Below are 14,462 nucleotides of genomic sequence, written 5' to 3'. Positions count from 1 at the left end.
GAATTGCAGATATTAATACTTGAAGCTTATAGGGAAAAGTCAGTACTTCCAGCAGAAGTTTCAAGACCAGACTTTCCGAGTCCTGAGCCTTATCCAGTTCACTGCATTTAGGTTTGGCTTCACAATGCCTGTGATTTGCTCATATCAAGTTTTGTGGGTTTGAATTTTATCCAAAGATCTGGCGAACATTAGTAGTGAGCCCCACTCTCTGGCAGGTTAGTAGTTAATTCCATGGAGGATGGATATCTGCCATCGTGTGCCTCATTTTAAATAGAGAAGATAGCGGACAGAACAAACAGGAAGCCAGTGCTGGGGCCTCACATCACAGCTGGGGTGACATCAGAAATACGGTCAAGAGTTCCCAGAGTAAATAGTTCCAAATTTGCCCTGGGATTGAAACACGTGAGTAGAGCTAATGATATAAAAATTGAATTTAAGCAGTTTGACATCTTGTACTTGCAGCACCTCAGTGAAGCGTGTGTGTATGTATATTAGCATAGTATTTAATATTAGACTCTATTCTTCCTAGTCCCTAAAATCCTGCGTGTGAGATCCCCCTGTTTTTCTGCATGGACACGTGGGTGTATGAGCACATGGCATCCTGCTTTCAGAGTAAGTACTTTACTCACTAAGCTATCCCATCAGCCCTTGGTGTGTGATATTACATAAGAATAAGGGGTCCATAAAGTGTAAAAATAATTGTAAAGATGAATCTAGTCAACAAAGGACAAAGAAAAAACTTCACACAAAATAAAAAGACAGAAGAAAGCAGGCACTTCATTTTTTATTTTTTATTATTTATTTACTTATTTATTTTACTTTAATTGAGCCCATTGGTTAATTTTTTTTTTTTTGAGCTGAATTCTGAATGACCTCTTATGCTTTGAATTTGATGAATAGTCGGTTGTGGTTAATAATTTACTCAACACACATTAAAGACTTCTAAAAGTAAGCACCCATTCTAATTTAGTTTATTTTCTAAAAGACACAGGTCTTAAAATTATTATTCACGTAATTATTTCAACTTAGATGTGAATCCAAGCTGAGACTGTGTTGGAGGGAAGGGGGCTGCAGGGCTATTCTGGAATGCCACCCAAGCAACAATTGTTAACTGCTGATTAAATAAGCAGCAAGTGCCAGCCAGGATAGGGGAAGGTTCCATAAAATTAGGGAGGACTTCTAACAATACTGTAATACACAATAGGAAGCCTGTGGTAGGAGTATGGGCTGAGTTCTCTAGGGGAACATGAGGTCAGGACATAGCACTTCCTCGGAGAATTAGGAAAGCCTTCATAGCTGAGGAGACTTAGAACTGGGTTTTGAAAGATGAGTAGACAGTTTCCAGGGACAGAGAAGCTGGTTATTCCAGCTCCCCCTGAGCCACCCCTCCCCCTAAGACACAGAGTTCTAATTTGACCGAATCTTTTACTCACGGCTAAGTGTCAAGTATCCTGTGTGACTGTGAATATTTAGTAGGAGACAAGACATGCTGGGTAGATGCTCCTACAGGATCTCTGGGTTTCCACGATCCTGTGAACTTTAGGACCAGGAGGGATTTGCTTAGTTGGAAGAAAAGAATTCTTGGGGTGAGCAGAGTGTGGGACTGTTTCCACAGGAAGATCTGCAGCTGGGTCTCACAGCTACATTAAACAGCAATAAACACTTCCTTCTATTCTTAGCATGCTCTCTGGGCGCATGCTCCAGCTTCGGAAGGATGAAGACAAGTTTCGTCCAGTCGTGTCTTGTTTCCTTTTGTCAGTCTCCCTCAGCAATCGAAAGCTTTCCCCCCTGTTTCATTCTGTGCCAGAAAACCATGTTTTTAAAAAAGGAATTGACTTCTAGGAAAAAGGCACTCCTGTTTATTGTCGTTTAACTACAGATAAGCAACATGCAGCAAACTGAAGGCCCACTTCTGGGGAAAGCAGAAATTCTCAACCTTCCTAATGCTGCGACCCTTTAACACAGTTGCTCACGTTGTGGTGACCTCCAACCATAACATTGCTACATCATAACTATAATTCTGCTACTGTTATGAGCAGTAATGGAAATATCTGCTACGTGACCCTGTAAAAAGGTCATTTGACCCTACAGGTTGAGAACAAGTGGAGAGGAGTGCTTGTTACTAAAGCTTCAGAAAACGAAGTGGCCCGTGAGTTACTAGAATGAACCAGATTGATACACAGCTAGTCAGTTAAAGAGAAGCAAGCAGAAAACAACTATCCCCACAATACAGTCTTAACTGAAAACAAGACATAAGATGGCCGTAGACACAAAGACACACAGGGAGTTCTGATTTCAACACTCATATTGAGTATTCATATTCATGAAGGAAAAGGTAAGTTCTTGGTAACTTATATATTTTAGTTTTTACTCATAAAAATCGTGTTTAGGGTTATACTTTAAATTTTAAATCATAGAGACAAAACTCTAGGAAAATGTAATTACTCACCCAAATGACATTTATTTTTTAAAAATATGGTTTTCAAGCCAGGTGCAGTAGCACATGCCTGTAATCTCAGCACTCATAGAGGCAGAGGCAGGTGAATTGCTGTGAGTTCAAGGCCACCCTGATCTATACAGTGACTCCAGGACAGCAAGAGCTACAAAGGGAAACCCTGTCTTTGAAAAAAAAAAAAAAAGAACATGTTTTTTAAAAAGTTATTACATTTGTGTGTATGCATGTGTGTTTAAAACTGTGGGGGCCCAATTTTATGCTAGAGTGTGTGCTTATATTTAAAGGAGAACAGGTGGGAGCTGGTTCTTGCATTCTACAATATGGGTACCAAGTATAAAGCTCAGCTTACGAGAGTTGGGGGATAGGCACCTCTATCCACATAGCCATCTCATCAGCCTTCCATCAATTCTTTAGGATGAAGTTTTATGAAGTAATTAAAAGAAAACCACAAAAAAGACAATGATCAGATTTTTTACTTCGATTTTTATCTTAATTTGTTTATTTTTTAGTATCCAAGGTCTCAGAGAGTATTTGAGATGCTTTGATTTTATTTTGTTTGCAGTCCTGGGGATTGGACCCAGGCAACCTGCTAGGCATCCATAACACCCTACACCTTGCCTCCATTTTGCTTCTTGGTATTTGTAACTAAAGCTCAATGGCTGCTCTGGCATAAGCAATTTCATCTCAAACAGTACCTGTCTGAAATGGACAAATGGCCTCTTCCATAGATGGCTTTTGTGTTTCTCTGTTCTGAGTTGTTGAGGGGAGCACCCTCACCAACCCCACCCTGGGACTTTTTTTTTTTTTTTTTTTTTTTTTACATCCATCCAAAGCTTTAGCCATTCTTTAAGGCTAGATTGAGGTCATCTTCCCCATAACCATTCACTTGATCAGCTTTCATTGAATGGCTGTTTTCTGCTATAAAACTTTTTTCTTTCTGTTACCCATCACCAAAACTGGCAATTACTTACCATTTATTATGGCCCCAAACAAGTGCTTAGGTGTCCATGCTGATTTTCCTCAGTGAGGTCATTGACTCGGGAGGACAAGACCTTCTCTTCCCCAAGCCTCCACAGAGTTTAGCTCAGCAAATATTTGTTGATTTGAATAATTTGTTAATTCAACAAACATTTGCCAGGCAGCTACCATGTGAAATGAACTCACATAGACCCCAGATCTTTCCCCACGTTTCTCTAAGAGGCTGCCAGAAACTCCCAAGTCATTTAGACTTTGAAATCTTCAAGCCTTATTCACGAGCCAATTATTTCTCCAAGTTAATCATTTGGAAATTTTTATTTGGCATAAAGGGAGAGTGGAGGCGAAAGAAAAGGAGAAGATACAGAAACTTACATGATTTGAAAAATCTAGATTCAGGTTATTTTTTTTTTCTCCTATTTGACATTCCTCCTATGTTGTAATTTTCTACTAACGTCAGCTACTATTGCTGTGACGTAAATCACTATCATTTCACAGACGTAGGATATACGTGTGTCCATGACATCAGGACTCAGAGGCCTCCCACCCTTGGCTGAAGAAGTCAATGAACTATGTGATGCCAGCTCAGCGTCACGTCAGTATCAGCAGTAACACAATGACCTTATCAACATGCCAGTGGAAGGACAGGGCGTGGGAATTTGAGTTAGCGAGATTCTGAATTCAGCTCTGTAATTTAGTTAACTTCTCCTCAGGGAGGAGGGGGAAGAGAGTTTTTCCCTCATGATTATGGTAATGTCTGTAGTCTTTCTTCATAGAGTTTTTATGAAAAATAAAATATTTACAAACCATTTCGATGCTACTGCTTATGATTACAAATTTTATGTTGACCCTTAGTCCTCCACAATTCACATGACAAATATCTTTTAAATTTATTTTAGAATCATTTATTTTATGTGTACGATTGTTTTGTCTGCATCTTTATAGACTTTATCAGGAAATTTCTTGTTTCTGAAGTTGCTGAGAGTCACCTATTATTTTAAATTGGGAATAGATATTATATTTTGTGAGATGACTTTTCTGTATCTGTTAAGAAGAAAATACAGTTTTGCTTTATTTTTAGTCTAATACTATGATGAATTGTATCTATGTTTTTATTCTTTTAAGTTAGATGTATTTATTTTATCTTACATGTATGAGTGTTTTGCTTGCATGCATATATTTGTATAATATGTATGTCTGATACCCTCAGAGTCAAAAGAAGGCAATGGATCACTGGGAACTGGAGAGAGGGATGGGTGTGAGCCATTATGTGAGTGCTGGGAAATGAACTCAAATTATTAGAAAGAATAAGTACTTTTAACTGCTGAGTCACTTCTCCAACTCCTATAGTTTATTCTTAAACTTGACATGAGACATTTTTTTTCAAATAAAGAAGTTTATAAAGTTGGATTTGAATTTAATAGACCTTACTGCCCAGTGATAATTGCTAACAAAATGTTGTTTTTAAAGCTATTATTTTTAGAATTATTCAAATTTGTAATAAATTGCTTTAAAATATATAATTTGAAACTAGAATTAGCTTGTGAAAGTTAAAATTGATGTAAGTGTAGTCTTTTTAGTAACAAGAATGTATTTGAAATATCTGTTTTCTATGAAATAATAGGCATGCTGAAATAAGTAGTTCACTGAAGCCAAGAATTTTATGATTGCACTTGTTTATATAACTATTTTTCTCCCCTATTTCGTGAGAACACTGAAACATCATATAAGTGAAATACCTTCTAAAGGTGTCTGCTCAAAGGAGATTGTGGGACCAGTGCTTTGGGAGACCATGGTATCCACATGGTAGGTGGATCTAAAATGATTGAGCTGTCACATTGCACAACAGCCACATTCCCCTAATAGATGTGCAGGATTAAAATGTAGTTTAAACTCTGGGCAGGAAATGACTGTTGTCACCAAAGGGTAATTCCAAGATCTCCCCAGGTTTCAGGAAGCAATAAGCAGCTGAGTATACTGATCAGGTTGCCAAATAAGAAAGCAGATAGTTATCTCTTACTGTGGTGAGACAGAGCCAGCCAGCCGTTGTTTCATTAACCAGCGAAATGGGTTAAGCAGATCAGAAAAATCCAAACCTCCAGATGAGGATGAAGATTGTTAATATATACGCAAAGGCCTAGAGTCTGTGCAATACAATGACTAATAGTGAAGGATTTGGAAATAAGGGTACACAGAGATGATTTTATTAGACTTATATGTTTCATTCAATTTTCTTGTTGACCATCTTGCTTTTTAATTAGTGTTATTGTAAGATGGATATCTTAGGGTTACTATTGCTCTGATGAAACACCATGACCAAAGTATCTTTGGGGAAGAAAGGGTTTCTTTCACTCACAGATCCATATAGTAGTTCATTACCAAAAGCAGTGTGGGCAGGAATTCAAGCAGGGCAGGAACCTGGAGGCAGGATCTGATGCAGAGGACAGGTAGAGTGCTGCTTGCTGGCTTGATTTTCATGATGTGTTCAACCTGCCTTTTTATAGAACCCAGGACCACCAGTCCAGGGACAGCACTACCCAAAGTGGCTGGGCCTCCCCCACTGATCACTAATTAAGAAAATGCTTTAGAGCCAGATCTTAAGGAGGCATTTTCTCAATTGAGGCTCCCTCCTCCCTGATGACAATGGCTTGTGTAAGGCTGACATAAAACTAGCCAGCAGAAATGACCCCTTCTCAACATGGCACACAAACACATAACTTTTCAATTATAACCTTCCCTTTCTCATTTTTCCCCAAGATATAATATTAATATTAACATCACAATATAAAACACAAATAACTTTAGAAGTCCCACAGTTCTTACAAATCAAGTACATTAAAAGTTCAGTCTCTTTAAAATATCCGATCTCTTTAAAAAGCTAAATAAAAAAAAAAAAAAAACTTGAAAGTCTTTCAGCTGTGGATGCCTATAAATTTTTTTTTTTTAAGAAATAAGTTAAATGCTTCGAGAGGATAGAACCAGAGTAAAATCAAAGCAAAACCAAACTCCAACTGTAAAAAACTCAGTGGATCTCAGCATACGATGTCTTAGATCTAATCACCATATTCTGGACTTTTCCAAAGGGCTTGGATCACTTGTCTGGCTCTGCCCTCTGAAGCACACACAGTTTGTCTGGTCAGCTCCAGCTGGCTCCACGGCAAAACTGATGCTTTTCTTGGTGTTCATGGGGTCTCTTCACAGCAATAGAAACCCTAACTAGGACGGTGGATATAAATAAGATAACCACCACATTGCTGGTTCATAAGTGTTAGTGGAAAATCACACTGTTTGCATTAGTTACTTTTTCTCTCCGCTATAACAAATTACCTGACAAAAAGTGGCTTAAGGAAGAGTTTACTTTGGCTCATTGTTTGGGGGTGCAGCCTGTCACGGTAGGCTAGGCATGGCACCAGGCATATAGGCATTGGGTCCACAGTGAAGAAGGAGAGAAATTAATGCTACTGCTCAACTTGTTTTCTCCTTTTTATTTAGTTCGAGACCTCAGTCCATGGGATGGTGCCACCTATATTAGGATGAGTCTTCCCTTCTCAGTGAAGGAGGGGGCAAGAGAGATGGGTCATCAGTTAAAAGCACTGATGGCTCTTCCAGAGGGCCTAGGCTCAGTTCCTAGCACTAGCATGGCGGGTCACAAGAGCCTGTGATTTCAGCTCCTGGGGATCTGGAATCACAGGGCACGGCATGAATGTGGTCAACAAATTCAGATCACCCTGAAGTGTTTTCAGAATGATTCTAAATGCCATGAAAACCAACTGCCACACTAACCCTTAAGGGTTCTAAGAAAGGATTCTGTTTAGTGGATGCATGTGCCATACTGAAGGTGTAATATGTTTACATGTGGACAGAGGAGGAGCTGAAGGAATCTCTAAGGTTAACTGAAGAGAGAAGTAAATATGAGGGAAGAGAGCCTATATGAAGAAGAAAGGCTGAGTGAGATCAATAAACTCACTTGAGAATGTGGACAGGAGACTGACCTTCAACAGTAGGAATTTGTCAGATGTGAGCAAATATTGCATCTGCCTTTCACCCATAATGCATGTTACAGGTCTGTAACATTGAAAATTTATCTCTTCATAATTAACCTGATTTCAAATTCTCCTTTTCCATGGTGGTGACAAAGGAATGTTCTGATTCAAGGTCAGCTCAGACCTTGAGGGCTCACAGCTCAGTGGATAACGGTTATCATCTCAATCAGTATAGATTCTTCCTCAGCATTCCCTCCCTTCTGCAGAGGAGGTGATACAAGCTTTACAGCGAAGGTAACTTAAATAACATTTAGGTCAGGACGACATAACACTAGATTATCTTTAGTTCATCTCTGGCAGTTTCTGAACATATTCCCTCAGGCTTCAGGGTTATGGCCTGATGCATGTCCAGAAATGACCACAGTCCTCTCAAATACCCTGATTATTCATCCCATGTAAGCTTGTCTTAAGCATGTCTTAAGCTAAGCATGTCTTAAGACATGTAAGCATGTCTTAGGGTTACTATTGTTGTGATGAAACACCATGACCAAAGCTAGTTAGGGAGGAAATGGTTTATTCAGCTTATACTTCCAGATCATAATCCATCACTGAAAGAAGCTGGGACAGGAACTCAAAAACAAAACAAAACAAAACAAAAACAGAAACCTGGATACAGAAGCTGGTGTTGAGGCCACGGAAGAGTGCTGCTTACTGGCTTGCTCTTCATGGCTTGCTTAGCCTGCTTTGTAGAACCCAGGACCACCAGCCCAGGGATGGCACCACCCACAATGAGCTAGGTCCTACCCCATCAATCACTAATTAAGAACATTCCCCAAGTCTTCCCTGTAGCCGAATCTTAGAGAGAATTTTCTCAACTGGGGCTCCCTCCTCTTCGATGACTGTAGCCTGTGTCAGGTTAACATAGCATTTGCCAGCTGGCTACTCTGGGACCCCCGACCCCACCCCAGGTTTAGAAGTCTGATTCTTTACTGCCCTCTGGCTGTGTTTTCATTCACATCCTTTCAGAATTCATAGTAATGTCCTGCCAGTTCTTGATGAGGGGCTTTCCCTGGGCCTGCTTTCTGGATGTCTCTCTTACAGATTGCTGGCCAGGATTCATGCACATTTTCTCCAAGTCTTGCAGTATCCTGAGTTAAAGCTGGAGAAGGAAAACTTTGCCCATCTTAGATTTCCAGTTGTTTTCTCCACCTACACTCTGCTAAGGTAGGAAGCAAGGCGAGATCCAGGCCCTCATATATGCTTTTGCTTTCTTCTCCACTGTGATTTGTTTTTTCCTCAACCCTGAGAAAACTCCTTCATCTTCTTGTGTGGCTAAGCTAAATGAGCTTTTCATTTTTCTCCCACCCAGAAGTAATGAATATATTCTGTATTTGTTTGTGGATAAACTTTGTCTTCTTCCCTTATGTTTTGGCTTTTGATAATCAGATCCATGCTGTTGGGATTCAGAGAGCATGATCTTCATCAGGTGCCACGACTCACATTTCAACGGTTGATGCTCAAGGCTTTCTGGCTCTAGTTTATGTCTGGCTTCTTTGTATAGAATAAAAGATATCAGAGCTGCTGGAGGAGTAGGAGGAAACAGAATGGGAAAAGAAAACCAAGAGGAGGAAGCTTCAGTTGATAATTCAAATAGCCACCATGCCAATAATTTTGTTGTTGCTGTTTGTTTTGTTTTGCTTTAGATTGGTGATATTTTGTTAGGTGAAGAAAGACTTTCACAAAACCTGAAAGTTTTCAGCACAGTCACTGTGGTCAGTTACTTTACCCTTCTTTAACTCAAAGCAATGCTTTCAAAAAGTTGGACCTCTCAGCTGAACTGGAATGTGCTAATTTCTGTCAATTTTCAGAAATACAAAAGTACAAGCACCTCTATCTAAAATTTTTCTCTTATCCATCTTTTAAAAAAATTCTTTATGTTTGTTGTATCTAATACCAAACTGAATAAACAAATACTTACGGATTGAAGTTCAGGAGCAGCTATTTAATTAAGTAGATAATCATAAACACATTGTTGTTATTACTGTATTCTACTTATGACTATTAGGTCATCATATTTTCTACATGCTTAGAGCACTGTTTCACAATCTAAAAAGATCATGGTATCTAAAAAACTCTGATAGCAGAACAATAGGGTTCTAATTCTGCTATTCCTGCTCAATATCTCAATAGTCTGTGGATGCTGCTGAATCCAAATGCAGACATAATTGGCCTTCAGCAAGTTACATGCATCACTTTTTTCACTGCTTTGAAAAGTCATGTTCACTGGTTTTGTTTATAAAACATCCTCCCTGCCAGAGAATGAAAGAAAGGATTTTCCTGCAGAGCCAATATTTGGAATGACTCATTATTGCCCCAAGAAACCCTCATACAACTCAAGAATAACACTGGGAACAGTTTGTCAAAAATCTCAAAGTGTTTGCTGATAAAAATATGCATTTATATATGATTCTCATTTTTCAGCATCTCCAACCAAATTAAAAGAAGTGTTGCATTTAGTAAGGCTTAACTATGTAAACTTACTTTACTCATTCCATTTCCTAAATACCAAAAACACATTTTGTGTTTGTAAATAAAATTTGAAACAATGTTAAGCACTTTTTAATAGAACATTACCTGTGAAGTACTATAGAATATCCCTTCAAAACAGGCTGGATCTTGTAGAAAAAAATATTTTATTAGTTGTAAAAGCCATAATTGACAAGATAAAGAGAATGAAAGCAGAGAAGAACCTCTTTCTTTTTTAAGTTATTATGTGCTATAAATATTCCAATAAAGCCTGTTGAGTCTGTGTAGTGCTGCTTGTGTGTATTTGATTTTGGGGCTAACCAGCTTGTGTTGGATAACTGAGTAGGGGGTTCATTCCTAAGAAATAGCAATTCTCCCTCTTTGGAAAGTCATTAGATGCCTGTTGTTCTTTCTATAGAAACAGAACACCATGACACTTCTATTTCATGCATTAGCATGTCTGTTGCCATTGTCATTGTTTAGGTCTTACACAGGCAGTCATATTATTGAGGTATCACGAGTGTAGCTTCCCATCATTTCTACAAGGCACAACCTCAATGGACTTCCTGGTCCTCTGGTTGTAAAGATCCTCCCCTCCCTTCTTTGATATTCCCTGAGCCTTAGGTACAAGGGTTGTGCGGTAGATGTAGTCATTGTGGCTGGGTTCTCCATAATTAGTTATTCTTTGCATTATGACCACTTGGTTTTCTGCAATGGTCTCCATTTTCTGGAAAGAGAAGTGCATTTGATGAAAGATGAGAGATAACCCTATCTGCAGGTATAAAGATAAATATTCAGAATACAGTTAGGAATTATGTTATTGTTCTAAAGTGGTGGTAGTAGGTTCTCACCAAAGGTCATGACCTCATCAGTCTCAGATACTTGGTAAGTTTCCACTACCAGGACTGGTTTTTCCCTCCTGTTGAACAGGCCTTTGCTACTGGTTACCATCAAGATATAAGTAAATACAGCTATTGTACCTTTAAGGATACTTTGCTATTCACGTCGTTGTTGTGGTTCATATGTATCAGCTAGATAGGACTATGATGGATTTCTTTCTTTGGCATCTTGTATGCCGTCTTCTTGTACTATAAAAGCTAGAGCACAGGGAGGAGGAGGTTTTCAGGTTACTTCTTTCTCAGATTTCTAAGTCTTTTTCAGAAATGTGCTGTCTTTAACAATAGGGATTTATCTTCAACCTCTAAGAGGCAACCAAGGACAACAACAGCAGTGGCCTATATTGTTTCAGGAGTCACTTAGACTAACCTGAACAACAACTCAAATGGAGGTTTCTCATGTCTTTAACTAGGATTTTTTTGTTAGTCTGTGGCTCTTATGAGGACCACTGTCAGCCCAAATATCATAATGTCACTTAAGATATACCCATATACATATGTATGTATCCATACTTATATGGATTTTATGTGGTTGTAGGTAATTATAAAATAATATGATTTCTTGAGGCTTTATCGAACATCTTTAGTGTTATTTTACCTCCTCTCTCTCCTATGTTGAACTCTCTCTCTGCTTCCAAATGAAAGCTTTCCTCCATGTATATCCCAATTCCTCCTTCATGTTACCTGTGTGCTGCTTTTCCCCACTCTAGCTCCAACCCCATTCCTTTTTATTTTCCTTATTTCTATGGCTACTCCAGGTTAACCACTCCAATCTAGAGATAGTTATGAGCCATAGATGAGAGATAATGTGTGACATTGCCTTTATGGGTTGGGTTAACCCAGTATGACCTTTTTAAGTTCCATCTAGTCACCTGAAAATGTCCTGATTTAATTTTTCTTTATAGATGAATAGTATTCCATAGTGTATGTGTACCACATTTTTGTTATCCATTCCATTTGTCAGTGGAAGGCATTTAAAGCGTTTCCATTTTGTAGCTATTGTGAATAGAGTAGCAGTGAACATGGCTGAAGACATATGTGGAATCCTGTGAGCATATGCCAAGGAGTAATGTCGTTGGTTCCTGTGGCAGACTTATTTTTAGTTATTTGAGGATTATACACGATGATTTACAGAGTGGCTGGAACAGTTAGCAATCCTACCAACAGTGGATAAGGGTTCCCTTTCTTCATATATTTCCCAGTGTTTCCTGTCAGTTATTTTGTTGATCTTAGTCACGCTGACTAAGATGAGATAAAATTTCAGAGTTGTTGACAATGGCAGTGGTTAGGATATGGGATAAGATCTAGTAAGATAGCCACTGAATGAAGCTGTTGATTTCATCCCCGTCGTGGAGAAAAAAGAAAACACACTATTAGAATTTCAGAAGCTGGCATTGTTACACTGAGGAATCCAAACTGTGTGCAAGTTTGACTTTTTAATCAGAACCTGAGGTAGATTAAAGCTTTCCCTCGATCATGTGCTGGATGTGTTCTGCAGTCGTGTGGCTCCAACACTGGAGCTGCAAATTTTGTCTTAGTGTACCTGCCTACATCTGAATCTAGGCCCATGTAGCCAGGCATAATGATGTGTGCGTACATGGTTCTTTCAGAGGAAGAATCTCTATGAACATGGAAGTTTGGGGAGATGAGATCTGGGTATTATAGTCATGTGAGTGCTTTTGTACTCTAAAGTTTAAAAATCTTGAAATATGTCCTTTATGGCTATTATGAAGGGTGTTGTTTCCCTAATTTCTCTCTCAGCCCTTTTGTCTTTTGTATACAGGAGGGCTACTGATCTTTTTGAGTTGATTTTGTATCCAGCCACTTGGCTGAAGGTGTTTATCAGTCATAGGAGTTCCTTGGAAGAATTTTTTGGGTCACTCATGTACACTATCATATCTGCAAAGAGTGATACTTTAACTTCTTCTTTTCCGAACTGAATCCCTTGATCTCTTTTAATTGTCTTATTGCTCTGGCTAGGACTTCAAGTACTGTGTTAAAGATGTATGGACAGAGTGGGCAGCCTTGCTTTATCACTGATTTCAGGGGGATTGATTTAAGTTTCTCTCCATTGAGTTTGATGTTGGCTATAGGCTTGCTGTATATTGCCTTTACTATGTTTAGGTAAGTGACTTGTATCCCTGATCTCTCCAGGACTTAAAGCATAAATGAATGTTGGGTTTTATCAAATGCTTTTTCAGTGTCTAAGGAGATTATCATGTGTTTTTTTCTTTCAGTTTGTTTATATGGTGGATTACATTGATGGATTTCCATATATTGAACCACCCCTGCATGCCTGGGATGAAGCTTACGTGGTCATAGTGGATGATATCTTTGGTGTGTTCTTGATTTGGTTGGCAAGCATTTTATTGAGTATTTTTGCATCAATGTTCATAAAAGAGATTGGCTGGAAACAAGCCAGATGCACCTCAGTAGAGGAATGGATACAGAAATTGTGGTACATTTACCCAATGGAATATTACTCAATAATTAAAAACAAAGAAATCATGACATTTGCAGGCAAATGGTGGGATCTAGAAAAGATCATTCCGAGTGAGGTATCCCAGAAGCAGAAAGACACACAGGGTATATACTCACTTATAAGTGGGTATTAGACATATAATACAGGGTACTCATGCTAAAATCTGTACACCTAAGGAAGCTAATCAAGAAGGAGGACCGTGGGTAAGATGCTCAATCTTCATTCAGAAAGGCAAATGAGATGGACATCAGAAGAGGGAGAAAAAAGGGAACAGGACAGGAGCCCATCACAGATGGTCTCTGAAAGACTTCACCCAGCAGTGAAGTATCAAAACATATGCCGAGATGCATAACCAAACTTTGGGCAGAGTGCAGGGAATCTTATGAAAGAAGGGGGAGATAGAAAGACCTGGAGGGAACAGGAGCTCCACAAATGGAGCAACAGAACCAAAAAGTCTGGGCACAGGGGTCTTTTCTGAGACAGATACTCCAAACAAGGACCACACATGGAGATAACTTAGAACTCCTGCACAGAAGTAGCCCAAGGCAGCTCAGTATCCAAGAGGTTTCCCCAATAATAGGACCAGGAACCATCTTTGACATGAACTCATGGGTTGGCTCTTGGATCACTTCCGCCTGAGGGGGAAGCAGCCCTGCCAGGCCACAGAGGAAGACAAAGATGCCAGTCCTGGTGAGGCCTGATGGACTGGAAGACCTCCCCAATTATTGGACTTGGGGAGGGGCATAGGAGAAGAAGAGGGAGGGAGGGTGAGACTGGGAGGGGGCGGGGAAGGGGGCTATAGCTGGGATACAAAGTGAATAAACTGTAATTAATAAAGTAAAATAAAATAGCTGAAAAAAATCTTGAAATACTTAGATTTTTCAGAAGCTATATTATAATAAATATCTCAATCAGATTGGAATCAATACAAGGAGCAAAACCAACTAAATATTTATACTAGTAATCTTGGGATTATAGAACAATCTTGGGATATAAAACAACCACCACAGACTGAGTTTTGGAGTCTGTATGTTCAAGATAAAGGTCTGGTAGAGTTTAGTTGTTTGTAAGGGCTTTCTTTGTACCTTATTGACATATACTTTCTCTTTGTGAAATGGGAGAGGGAGGAGAGAAGAGACGAGAGT

General features: G+C 39.1%; 1 long non-coding RNA gene across 2 annotated transcripts; it reads left to right on the top strand.

The window, feature by feature from the left end:
- Positions 1 to 298: 298 nt before the first annotated feature.
- LOC132653616 (uncharacterized) lies at positions 299 to 14,073 on the top strand. 2 transcript variants are annotated; one of them, XR_009591366.1, is made up of 5 exons: positions 299 to 402; positions 530 to 612; positions 5,141 to 5,236; positions 8,515 to 8,637; positions 13,073 to 14,073. It is a non-coding gene; the product is annotated as an uncharacterized LOC132653616 (long non-coding RNA). The 2 variants fall into 2 exon arrangements; XR_009591365.1 differs by lacking the exon at positions 299 to 402 and having other exon boundaries at positions 466 to 612.
- Positions 14,074 to 14,462: the final 389 nt, after the last annotated feature.

This window comes from Meriones unguiculatus, chromosome 4 (genome assembly GCF_030254825.1).
Source record: "Meriones unguiculatus strain TT.TT164.6M chromosome 4, Bangor_MerUng_6.1, whole genome shotgun sequence".
Classification (NCBI taxonomy): Eukaryota; Metazoa; Chordata; class Mammalia; order Rodentia; family Muridae; genus Meriones; species Meriones unguiculatus.
This window is presented reverse-complemented; position numbering and strand designations above follow the sequence as displayed.